This window comes from Pistacia vera, unplaced genomic scaffold, assembly GCF_008641045.1.
Source record: "Pistacia vera cultivar Batoury unplaced genomic scaffold, PisVer_v2 Contig389, whole genome shotgun sequence".
NCBI classification, from domain to species: Eukaryota; Viridiplantae; Streptophyta; class Magnoliopsida; order Sapindales; family Anacardiaceae; genus Pistacia; species Pistacia vera.
Window position 1 is genome coordinate 183110 of NW_022196211.1, and position 13789 is coordinate 196898.

The 13789-nt window shown below is 30.2% G+C and overlaps 1 pseudogene; it reads left to right on the forward strand.

Annotated features, from left to right (window-relative positions):
* Window positions 1–949: 949 nt before the first annotated feature.
* Window positions 950–7244, forward strand: LOC116140949 (annotated as a pseudogene).
* Window positions 7245–13789: the final 6545 nt, after the last annotated feature.

Below are 13789 nucleotides of genomic sequence, written 5' to 3' on the forward strand. Positions count from 1 at the left end.
AGGTGACCGAGTGGTGCGATAGATACTCTTGAATGTATTATTCAAAATGTCTTAAGTTCGATTCTCTCATTAATTACTAATAGAAGTGGTCATGACCACTAAAACTCTTATCCAGTCGATAGTTTCATAACCTCTGAGGATTAGTTGAGGTATGTGTAAACCGGCCCAAACACCATTGGTCATAAAAAAAAAAAAAAAAAAAAAATTGTACGTAAACTCTTATATATAATCAATTAATTAATTTTGCATATGTTAACCATAGAATTAAAGATACTTAAAATTTACCTGAATCGACAAGTCTTATATCTCAAGAATGAAGTTGGTGATTAGTAAAAACTAGAAACTCCATTAATGGCTTTGGGTGATTTCTCTTGATCTCGATGTTTCTCGGAAACTTGCCTAAAATTTCATGCTTCATGTTTAAGTACATAACAAAACCAACTTTTAAACAATTAATTAATTAATTATTGCGAAACAATATATAAATTTTATAAATCTATATGGATTTCTCCTTAGAAATAAGAAATGAACTCATATTGTAATTAGATAATGTTGAAGGGGCATCACGGCTAAAATAATTTGAAAATAATAAATATATTTTATAAAGAAAATAAATGAAAAAATTTGCATGATAGAGATGAAAACCAGTGATGTAGCGACGCGTGTGAGCTCCATTTTTAAGGTAGATGACGACGTTCTGATATTTCTCAAGACAACTAGAAATTACTCAAAATTTACAAAAGAGAAAACGCTTATTCCCACGCGCTCCTACATGTCTCGTTTTTACACCGCCCATTTTTCTTTATTTGATATCCTTAATTATTCTTCTTTTATACCCCCACCCCTCAATAACATCAAACGAATATATGCAATATAAGATCTTTGACATTGTTAAGAATATTTTCTAAATATTAAAAAAACTAAAACTAAAAATATTTTTCTTGCAACGATGCTATATGGTAGGATCTATATGGTTAAAGATTTTTTTTTTCGTAATACCGAACGTTATGTGTCCAACATCTAAATTTCGGATTTCTTCTTTTATCTATTTTTTCTTAAACTTTTTAATAATCCAATGACACATGACAATTTTAGTATCCAATGGCCAAGATTTTCTCATTTAATTGTATCTCTCTCAACCATAAGTTATATAGATGTATGAAAGAAGAGGCATACGACACTTTAGAATTATGTACATAGAAAATCGTTACTAAGTTAAAATAATTTATGTAATCAATAAAGAAATTAATTGAGTAAATAAATCTTGATCATCTATTGTCATAAGTGATGCCTTAAGAAACTCTTAAAGGTTTAGATAAATCAATTAAGAGAACCATTCACATCCATGTATTATATATTTATATCATAATACTAATTCGATAACGTTATTAACATTTTTTTTTTATGATCGGAGTGTTCGGGGCTAGCTTAGTGTACTTCAATTAATCCCATGATCGAAATTACCACCGGAAGAGCCTAGTGACTATCCTAATTAGCAATCGAAGAAGACTCGAACTCGCGTTTTCTTGAGTAATACATCCAAAATCTCTGTCGATCCTTGTCACCCAGATATTTTATAACGCTAATTAAATCTTGAATCAAAATTTTTATTTTTCATTTTAAAAATGGTGTAAAGACAATGCTAATAATAAAAAAAAAAAAAATTGATAAATCTTCTTAATTTGAAAAGTAACATTATGAGAAGGATATTTACTTATAATGATTTTAAAAAAAAAAAAAAGGACTAGAAAGGGCGTGAGAGAGACGTGCTGAAAGTGAGAGTGGAAAAAGGGTGGAGTGAGTTTTATGAAATTAGAAAGAGCCCCAACCCTAATACACAATGTCCATTCCATCTCATTAGGGTGAAGAAAGAAGAATCGAAACCTGAGGTTAAAATCACAAAGCAACAAGACAAACCCCATTTACACAAGAAAACTCCTATCTCTACCTAGCTAGGGTTTCCATTTCTCAAAACTTTTTTTTTTCTTTCTTTATAAGGTTTTCACATTTTTAGTTATTTCAGTCCTGATCTTAAAAAGAAAGATCACCTACTTCTTCCCAAGAGAAAGAAATAATTACTTGATTTAAATTAAGTAATTGTTTTAGTGAGTGATTATTATGGGAGAGGAAGAGTTGAGTTGAAAGGATAGAGAACAGATAAACAGGCAAGTCACATTTGCCAAGAAAGAATGGGTTGTTGAAGAAAGCTTATGAACTTTCTGTCTGCGAGCAGAGGTCGCTCTCATCATTTTCTCAAACCGTGGCAAGCTCTATGAGTTCTGCAGCACCTCTAGGTATAACCCTTTTCTTCTTTTCTTTTTTATTCTATATTTCTCCATCTCTATGCCTTTCTTAGATCTTTTTTTTTTTTTTTCTTTTTCTTAACATATTTACTTGTTCTTTGTTGATTTGTTTTGTTTTAACACTAATCAAGCTTCTTAATTTCAGTGTTCTATCTGTCACTTTTTTTTTTCTTTTTTTTTTTTTTTTTGTTTGGCATTTTGATCAAGCGGAGATTTTGGACCTTCTTTAATTACATGAATTTTACTGTTTATACAATAATTTACACTTTTTATTTGAGAAGTTTGATGAAGCTGAGATTTTGGACCCTCATTCTCTTCGTAATTTACATTTCTTTTGTTTTTGATGATCTTTATTACTTTTTTTTTTTTTTTTTTTTGATGTAATGAAGATCATCTTAATTAATTGATTTTTTTTGGAGTAGAATTAAGGTTATTTTTGTTGGGATCTGCATGTTATAACTCCTGCAGAGCAAGATCTGATTCAAGTAATTTTTTTTCTTTTTTTCTGACTTAGCTAATGATTTTTGTATAACAAAACCAATAACTTATTTTCTATGTCTAAGCGTTTGATTATGATCATTAAATAGCCTAGTCATGTCTTCTTTATAAAGTACTTTCAATCTCTAAACATTTCATAGACGTTCTTTTTGTAACTTACAACAAAAGTCTTGATTTCATCTCTCCCCTCACTAATTAGCTTTAATCCATTTGTCAACTTCAAGTAAAGTAATAGACAAAGACACAGACAAATTTTTAGCTGTGGCTTTAAATAGATTCTTATTGTTAAAATTAAAGCATAAGGTCAGGGATCATGTCCATACAACTTTTCCTGTTAGAATATCGATTTAATCAAATTAATGCTTCTTTCTTGATGCTGTTTCTGTCTAAACTTTTGATGGCCACGTTATTAAAAATAGGGGATTTTCAATCATCGCATACTTGAGATTCAGCAGGGGCTTCTATTATAACTAAGAGAAAACTTAAATAATTTCAAGTCGTTTAGAAAAAATAACTCATACTTCGGGATTTGTAATCATGTTATTTCATTATTGTTTAACTTTTCAAGATCTGTCAGAGTTATTAAAAAAAAAAAAAAAAAAATCCCACAATTTCTATAAAAAAAACGTTTTTTTTTTTTTTTTTTTACCTGAAAGCTTGATTTGCACAGCTTCTTGGCTTCTTAGGTTGGATTTCGTGAATATTATTTGTTATAACTTGGATATTTAGGTTTATCTTCAAGATAAATACATCAGTAAATATAATATTATATTGGTGCATTTATACTAATTAAATTTTATTGTTGATTCATTATCCTTTTTTCCCATGCATAACAATGGTTATTTTAATATGCAAAAATAAGTATGTGTAGCAATCATGATTTTCATTTTTTTTTTTTTTTTCTGAACATGTGAACAAGTTGAGGTTTTTTTATAATTTTTTTTTTTTTTTTTTTACTCAAGTACAAGACAAACGATTAGAAAATACTTATCTGCATGCATGACTGTTTGTTGTTGTTCATGCAATATGAGATTGAGGCTGTGTTAGTAGCAATTGGGTGAATGAGTTGTTTCTTAGTTAAGGTTTATAAAACCTCAAAAGTTTATTAGTTTATTCCATTATGGTTTCTCCTTAATTAGTATCAATTTCCCAACATTAGTTAGTCTTTTCAGATTTCTCAAAACAAAATGGAAAAACAACCAGATTCTTCTCTTTCAATTTATTTTCTTAACTGATGAGATGTAATTATAATCATATGACCTAAGCAATCAGGATTCTCTGTATTATATCCAACAAATCAAGTTTCTGTTGACTAAAATCAAAGAATAAAAAGTGAGATTGTACTTCGAAGTTTGAGTTCTAGTCTTAGGCCAAAACATTGAAATGGGTACCAAAGAGACATAACATCTGTCAACATCTCCGTATCGCTTGAAGTATTAGCGTTGTCGTCACGTACAAAACAAAAAAAGTGGTCAGCATTTCAATAATGGTTTTATTATATATTACTAAGTACATAAGTGTATTACGGATTATTGTGCCAATCAGAAAAAAAAAAAAAAAAAAGTTGTGTTGCTTAAGTTAAATGAAGACAGCTACGTAAATTAGTTAAGTGGAATTTTTATGGTTTTTTTTTTAAATTTATTTATTTTAGTTTTCAGTTTTAAACTAATTGTGAGTTATTGCTTCCTTTTTGCCTTGGTAATGGCAGCATGCTCAAGACCCTTGAGAGGTACCAGAAATGTAGCTATGTGTCAGTGGAAGTCATAAACCAGCCAAGAGCTCGAGGTATCTTCCTGTTAATATTCATTTTACATTTATCTTTACAAATTATGTGGATGATAATTACTGATATCTACGTCTATACACATTATGTAATGATATATGTCAAAGTTTTCATTTGTTTTTAATTTGAAATGTGTTCCTAGGAACATGTATGCATGGCACCTTTTTTTTTTTTTGTCACAAAAAAAAAAAGAATAAAAGAATACATATGATGTATTGGTATTTTTCAATGCATTTTCAAAATTAAAATGATAATAAAACGTTATGGTATGGAATGGATAGAGCTTTAATGTGAGTTAATAGATGGCATATTGTTTATGCATCAAATTGACAGTATGGTTTAACGATTTTGGTTGGATTTATAGAATTAATTAATTTGTGAGGACGCTGTTTTACCTTTTAACAGAGTAGCTACCGTGAGTACTTAAAACTCAAAACCAGATTTGAGGCCCTCCAGCGAACTCAGAGGTATATATCTTCACCACTTTCTTTCTCCTATACCTTTTGCTTTACAATTAACATTCATGTGGAGAAGAGTATATGACTTTTGCCAAATCTCGATCAATAATCATAGATAGAAGACTGATTCTGTATATACTAATCGTTTTCGTATCTACCTTTTGTTGTCATGTCATTCATAATGTACTATATTACAAAATTATATGTGACATTATTCTCAATGTTTTTGTTGTTTGCATATCAACACTCCTGTCTTGAGGGATTTGCTAAAAAATGAAAAATTTAGTTTAAATTCTGTGTTTTGCAAGAATTTATGTATATTTACTTATGAAATGTGTATCTCACTGGATACTTCAGGAATCTTCTCGGAGAAGACTTGGGCCCCCTTGGAACAAAGGATTTGGAGCAGCTTGAGCGCCAGTTGGAGTCATCCTTGAAGCATGTTCGATCCACTAAAGTATGTGGTTACTTACAAAACAACCTTGAATTGCTTTATTATTCATAAAGAGTCATGTTCATAGATTTTATGGTCTGATATATACATGCACACAAAGAGAATTGTTACATTAAAATGATAGCCAAACTTGAATTTTGCATGCACAGAGATATGGCACTATGGCTTATTACATTAATGTAATGAGCAAACGTCCATGAAAAAGCTTGCTTTCTATTATAAAGTTATTCATAACTGGTTGTTATATTTATATATATATATTTCTTTCTTGACTTGAGTTAACTTCACATCTTTCATTGGCAACGTGGCTACTTGAACAGTTGTGATTGATGTGAACGTACGTCTTGCTTTCTGGGATATTGTGTAATCTCTCATAGCACTTGTCTCAAGAAGTTATCCCTAGAAATTGAGGGTGCTTCTTTTAGGTATATGTATGGTTTTGGCTTTTGGGTTCATTATACTGGATATCAAAGCCTTTAGAGAAAGCCTCTTGAGGTCATACAATTTTAGGAGGGGCCTATGCTCCAAGATTTTTGCACATGAGCTAAATGATTATAACAAGTTAATGGAGTCTTTGGGCTTGAAGCCATTGTCAAAACAACTTTTGCTTGAGTTTTGTCTGTCAATGCATATTGTTTTGAAGCTTATGTGCATATGCAAATCTATTATAGCCAAGCCAATTAAAATGGTTTATACATGGTTAATTATGGCTTGGAGGGAACATCTAAGATGAAGAATAGAGTACCTTTTTTTCTTTTTTTTCCCCCTTAATTCATGATATTTTAACTTATATTCCAATCTTGTTTCCAGACCCAATATATGCTGGACCAACTTAGTGATCTCCAAAGCAAGGTAAAAACGTTTGAAATAAATTAATAATACTTCACTTTTATTTACTCTTATTACTGACAAGCTATTTTTGATTTACAGGAACATCTGCTACTTGAAGCCAACCGAGCTTTGACTGTAAAGGTAACTGTTTACTTATACGGTTCAAATTAAAATCTGATTTCAAGGTTCGGTTATCTTTCTCAAACTCTTTAGCTAGCATATAGTACTGAACACATTTCTCATAGTCAGCAAATAAAGATCAGTTCCCTCCTATAAATGATTGATAATATGTAGTTAATATGTAATTTGATCACTCAGCTATGGTTGAAAATTTAATCTTTGGCAGCTGGATGAAATCAATGCAAAAACTCAGATTCGTCCATCATGGGAAGGTAGTGAGCACAACATGTCATATGCTCATCAGCATGCTCAGACTCAAGACTTATACCAGCCCATAGAATGCAATCCTACTTTGCAAATAGGGTATATAATACTCAACTCTTCTCAAACATAATTTCATTTGGTATTCTAATTTTCCATTTTCAATATTTATATTATATGGTTTTTGCAGGTACACTCCTGTAGTTTCTGATCAGATAACTACCACATCTCATGCTCAACAAGTGAATGGGTTTATCCCTGGATGGATGCTCTAAGTGGATTTGATGCTCAACTGGGCAAATGCTTCTTGATGTTTGGCAATATGTAAATGTTTTCAAGAGCATATGTAAAACACCCTTATTAACATAAAAAGCAGCAGTGACTGAATGAATTTGCTGGCATGCGAGGACTAAGGAAACCTTCATCCTTGGACTAAATCCCTTATAAATTATTATGTCTGCAGACTTTTATTTTGCTATTTGCTGTGTTTTTTAGCATTACTATTTGATCTTAATGAAGTGACTTAATTACTATAACTATTCTCTCATCATTATCAGCTTTATACTCCCAGTAATTTTTGTTGGTAACATCAAGTTTCAGCTCTCTTCATAGTGTAATTCAACTGCAGAGTATGCATTTTATATATGCTCTGAGTTTTTGTTTTGGAATCACATTTAGATATGGAAAGAGGCCCATGAAAATACATTAGCCTATGCATTTTCATAGGCCTTAGAGGACCAACTGGAGCAGAGCCCAATCCAGTGAATGGTGATTAAGCAAAAGCTCATTGCCTTATAAAAAATCAATATCTTTGTTTAATTGAAATTTTGGTGTAAGTCAAATGAACCCAAAAATAACCCAATTTGAGTTTAAATTGTAAAAATTTGGTAATTAACGAAATGTAGAAATAACCTTTTAAAAAGTACAATAAAAAAGAAAAAAAAAATTATATTAAAATTTGAAACTTCTCTTTCATACCATATTTGGGCCATCATTTTTAGAAGAAGAAATTTAATGGCTTTCTTATTTTGAGCAAATTGAGTTGTATTGGGTTAGTATTCACATGCCCTCCACCCAATATGCATCTCCCTTTCTCACTCCCATCAAATCAATTCCAGCCAATTTTTGTTTTTTTTCTTTTTTTTCACTTTTGAAGCATGTGAATAAAATTATTATTATTATTATTTGTTATAACCTCCAATAATTTCTAGTCATCTCTTGTCCCATCCAAATAAAGTATAATCCAATACATAAAAAATAACTTTGAGATTTTAACAAATGAAATTTAACTACGGTTAAAAAAACACGAGCATGTTTGGTTGGGCTTATCTACTAGTCGATAGAGTTTATTTAAAACCATAAACATTATATATATATATATATATTTTGCTTAGTAGCATTTTAAAAGAGTTTATAAGATTTAACATAAGCTATTTTATGACCTATGGGTTTGAGCTTCTCCATAAGCTCTTTTTGAACTTATTTAAAGTGTTGAAAGTTTAAAAATATTCATAGGGTCTATTTGTATGGCTTCTTCAAGTGGAGCTTAAGGAAGAAGAGTTTGATAAATTAACACTAAAACGTTCTTTTGCATTTTCCTAACCAAACAACTAACAACTTTTTATTTATTTATAAAAACTACTATTTTTATAATAAGCTCTATTTGAATAAACTATATCAAACGAATTCTACATCTCTTATGTTTCTTCCAAGGATAAGGTTAGGTGAAGTGTAATAATATAAAAATAATAATTGAGATTAGAGATGATAACGAAAGATGTTAATGAGAATGATAAACACGGTTTTAATGAGTGATGATGATTACTTGTTTAAGAAAGCAACAAAAATCTATGCTGTTTTGGGCCAACTTTAAGAGAGAAAATCTTGAATTAATAAATTAATTAGAGAATAAAATAAATAAATCAAAAGAATGGTATCAAATCAAATTAAAATGGTGGAGCATATATAGCACAAATGTAGTGTACCTTTAATTGTGGAAAAAAAGAAGCCAATTTCTCCACTATAAAAAGGGTGGGGATTCTGATTACGAGGGCGTTGGTCAAATTGTTCCATGTAGATAAGGTAACCTTTATCTTATATAATAATATAAATATAATTAATATCTTCATTATATGTTCAATGCATAGTAAATAGATCTCATTTTTTTATGGGTTTATTTTATACATATTAATTGTTTAATACGAAGAATACTCAAGGTTTTTGAAAACGATTTAAAAAAAAAAAAAAAAACCTATAATTAATAAATACCCTCTTTAAAATTATTAAAAATCCTCTTATTTAAGGAGGTTGTTTCCGAAAATTTTGAGTGTTGTTAAGATTAAACAATCCTGCAAATGATTGTATGAAATAAAACTGCCTCTAGGTGGTCGAGTGGTTTGATAGATGCTCTTGGGTGTATTACATAAGAGATCCTGAGTTCAAATCCCTCATCGGGTGCTAATAGAGGTAGCCACTAGAACTTTTACCGGTTGATAGTTTTAAAATTCAAAGAGATTAGTTGAGATACATATAAAATAATCCGAACAGCCCTGAATAACCAAAAAAAAAAAAAAAAAGTGTATGAAATGAACACCATTTTAGATAGTAGATATAAATAATATCTTAATTGTAAGTATAATACATAGTAAATCACCCTTATAAATAAGAAGATAAATTCAAAATCATTCTCATTTATTTTTAATTTTGACAAAAAATGACTAGCGAGTTAGCGTGATAAAACAAGACTAGCGCTTGACTACATCTTTAGAACTAATAACACAAGTCTCAATCCGGAAACTTAAACCTAAAAATTTGAATAATTTATTGAATAACATCTGAAACGAAAAATAAGTTTATATAAGGTGACAACCAACCCTAATAAGTCTTCTAATAACAAAAGAAAACAAAAACTAAATTAATTAAAACAAGAAAATCCAAAATAAAATACAAAAAAACTCGCAGAGAACTAAAACAGTCTTAAAACACGTCAAAACAATGGATTTTGACCTCGAAAACGACCTTCAACCAGCTAAATCTAGTTATTAAATTGACGAGCTCGAAATAAGCTTTCTAACGGTAATTTACGAGTCTCGTAACTCCTCTTGGATAAAAAAATTATGACCGTTTAAATGAGACATGCTCATTGAGGACTTTTAGGCTTTATGTATGGACTTCTGACATTCAACCCGTTCCATGAATTCATCCGCCAGACGACAAAAAATAATAAGAATAATAATAATAATAATTAATTAATTAAATAAGGGTAGAGTGAAATATAAAATGGACAACTAAGAATATATATAAAGAATAAATTGAAATATATATATAAAGTGCAGGCAAGGCATCTTCAACATCAATATGAGGCTATAATTCTCTCTGTATCATAAAAGAACTACAACCTCTTCATAATCCTGCCCTCGAAAAGATGTATGTTTTCTTTCAAACAAAAAGAAAAAAAAATTTAATGAACCAGGAATTTTTCTGACAATAAACAGTAGCGTAACTTGTTGATAAAGCTCCGATAATTTGGCTTAAAGAAGATGAATAGAATCTTTTTCTTTATGGTTTATAATTCTTGGTGTTGAATTATTCAATAAAAAAATCGTGAGGGTGATGTTTGTTGGTTTCTGATCTGACGCAAGGTTTATTTATAAGAAAATGACTGAGAAACGTAGGGCCTTCTCTCGTTTCACAATCATAAAACTTCATCAATCACTCCTCGTCTCCTTCCATCCATGGCCATCCTGTTTAATATTTAGGACATAAAGAATATTTATATGTTTCAAACAGCGATTCTCCAGCATCAATTGTAGTTGTAGGTGTCATCTTTTAATTCACAAACCCAAAATCATTCAAATCAATAATACTACAATTACTAATCTTTATTTTTTTTGAATTATAAATTTAAATGACTGTAAATATGTTTTGAAAAACTTCGAGCCTTCGAGTTACGATAGAGGACCTCTTAGAAAGAAAAAAAAAGGTTTCTGAGACTGAGAGTACATGTACTCATGTTTCATTTTAAATTAAAGGAGTTACAGAAAAGTCATGAATCGTGTAGCTTTCATGTAACATCCATTAAAGAAGGAAGACTGATTATTAAATATAACTCACCTACAAAATTGCTGGTCTAAAACTGTTGAATGTGGTTCATATTTTGCATGAGGTCAATGCTGACGCATTTGGGAGTTTGTAACAATTTAGTTCAAATGTGATTAGGTTTATTATTATCTTAGTGTAGTAGTGGAAAACTTAATGTGAAAAATATTAAACATAAAGAGAAAGAGTAAACTGTTGATACTTTTCATATTGTATTATGCAGATTTTTGAAACTCAATAAAACTATTCTATATGAATAATGGATGTAATTATTTCATTAGGAATGAACCAGGGTAAATTGACTGTTTTTTTTTTTTTTTTTTCTGTTTTTACTCTCGATGTTGTGTGTTTTGGCTATGGTTTCCACGAAAACAAAATTAAAAAAGGGATCAATAACTTCTAAACCATCCAATTTATGAGAAGGCAAACTGTTTCTATCAAATTAAAGAAAATCTTATATACATATTTTTCAAATATCGTTATCTTATAGTTATAGAAATTGAAACGGGGACCTCGATCCCTACAAGATATCGAAGTATTGTATTGTAAATATTGATAAATGGTACCCTTTGAGAATGCCAAAAAAGGCAGGGATGGAAAAATAATACGATAGGTTATATATAAAAGGGAAGCCTAAGATATGGTTTGTTATTTAGGATTTACATATTTGCACTACATGTCTCCTTGAAACATATTTTACAAAGCTAAATGTCTCGTACGGATTATTTCTTTGGATTAATTCATGCCTGCTACAACCTTAATTTAGTTTAATTAGGGTTTTAAATCTTGCTGGACAAGAGTTGTCTTTCCATTTAGCAACACTAAAAAAGAAACTTTCCCCTTTTACCAACATAGTATGGTGGGATCAAGAGTTTGAACGCTATCGAGTACCGTGTTGATTATCAGTATACACAATGATCAAGAAAAGAAATTTAAAATTCGTAATAAAAGTATAATTCACACTTTTAATTTTAAAATTTTTAGGTCGATAAGAGTTCATAAAATGGTCCCCGACTACTCTGCATCGCCAAAAAAGATAGAGATAGACTTCACACGAGATAATTGTATATAAGAATATTAGTACAACGGAGCCAAATTGTGGAGGATGGTCCCTGTAATCCAGATTAATTTTAAGCAAGAAATAGTACAAATGGTTAATTAAAATATAAACTTGATTAAGGGACCACATTCATGAAAACCTTGAAAGCCTCTACGCCTCCTAATAATGTATTAAGCTACTAATCCCATTAACCAAAAATAAATCATATACATTTGGTTCGTACTAGGATGGACCACAAAAACATATAAGGGAATTGTGTATTATTCAACTACGAAAGGAATAAAAGCTGCTCAGAATATTTGATTTTGATCCTTTCATTAAAATAAAATTAAACCCTGCAGCCTCACTTAGCTTAGTTGTATTCATATACAATAAACGATTAATTAATTAGTTAATTAGTATTATAGATTTATTTTTATATATGGGTCAAATTTGACTAATACACCCTGCATTTCAGTGAACTCTTTGTGTAATGCAAATATACGTTTTCTATTCTAATCAACCTTTAAATCTAATTATTAATTTTCTTTCATGCTTTTATAATCTAGTAATAATCTCTCTCTCTCTCTCTCTTTATAACTAGAGATATCCGGATTAGCTTACACGTATCTCAATTAATCTTTTTGGGACCTTAAAACTATCGGTCAGATAAGAGTTCTATTGGTCACTCTTATTAGGGGTTATAGAGACTCAAACTGAGGAGATTATGTTAGATTTTTTCTTGCTCTTTTACTATCAAAGGGATTCAAACTTAAGAGACTATGTGGGTGTTTGTCTGAGCTTATGAAAATTAGCTTATAAGCAACAATTGCTTATAAGCTAAAATTAACTTATAAGCATTTGAAATTTTAAGTAATTACATGTTTGGTTAAAGTACTTATAAGTGACTGATAAGTAATTGACGTGTTTGGTAAAATGTGGTTTATAAGTACATTTTATTATAAAATTACTGAAAAAGATACTACATTAAACAAGGACATACTATAGAATTTTAAAATTAAACAAGGATAATGTGGTAATATACTTGGTCAAACTAGCTTATAAGCAAAGTGCTTATAAGGAAAAAAAAAAAGTACCTCCCCCCCCAACTTATTTTTTTAGCTCAAAAAAATTATAAACAAACAGGTCAGCTTAATTTTAGAGCTTATAAGCAAGTTTGACCAGCTTATAAGCTTAGACAAACACCTCCTATATTAGATCCTCATCGTCAAAAGTGACTCTCTCTCTCTTTATATATGATCTAACGGTATTTGTAATATCAAATCTCTTTCTAATTTTAATAAATCTCAACCGTCAACAAAATCCAAATGTCTCAAATTTAAGGACTGACAGTGAAAATTACCATGATGTCCTATTAAAAGAAAAATTGTAGGTGCAGTAAATTCGCAACCTCGTGGTGCATAAATTTTATTAAATTTGATTTCAAATTGGTGGTTATATAAAATAAATGCAAATAATAAAAATTTTACCCAATACAGAGCTCATCAGGCATCTGCAAACTGTACAACGTTGTCGTATATTGATTGGGAAAGTCTTTATCTCTTTTAAAAGTAGTCATGTGCTGTAACCGGAAAACTAAACATGAAGAGACGTATAAAAATGGTGAATTTTGAGTAGCAAAAACCTTTTCTTTTCCTTTCTCGATCGCTTTTTAGTGTTTATTCCATTTCCCATGGCTGCACTGCACCCAACTGCAGTCTTTCTATAAAGAGAAAAAACATGACTGGACCAAAAATAAATCTCTTGATCTTTGTTAATGGAGATTAAGGCATAATTAAGGTTGAAGGTTTAAAGTCTTAATCATGCAACAGTTGGCGAAATGTAATGAAGGGCTCAAGGGGAAGTGGTGTAAAAGCGCCGTCAGTAATCACCATGACCACTGACCAGGCAGAAGTTACAGGGCTTAATGGGTCCCTCAATGCT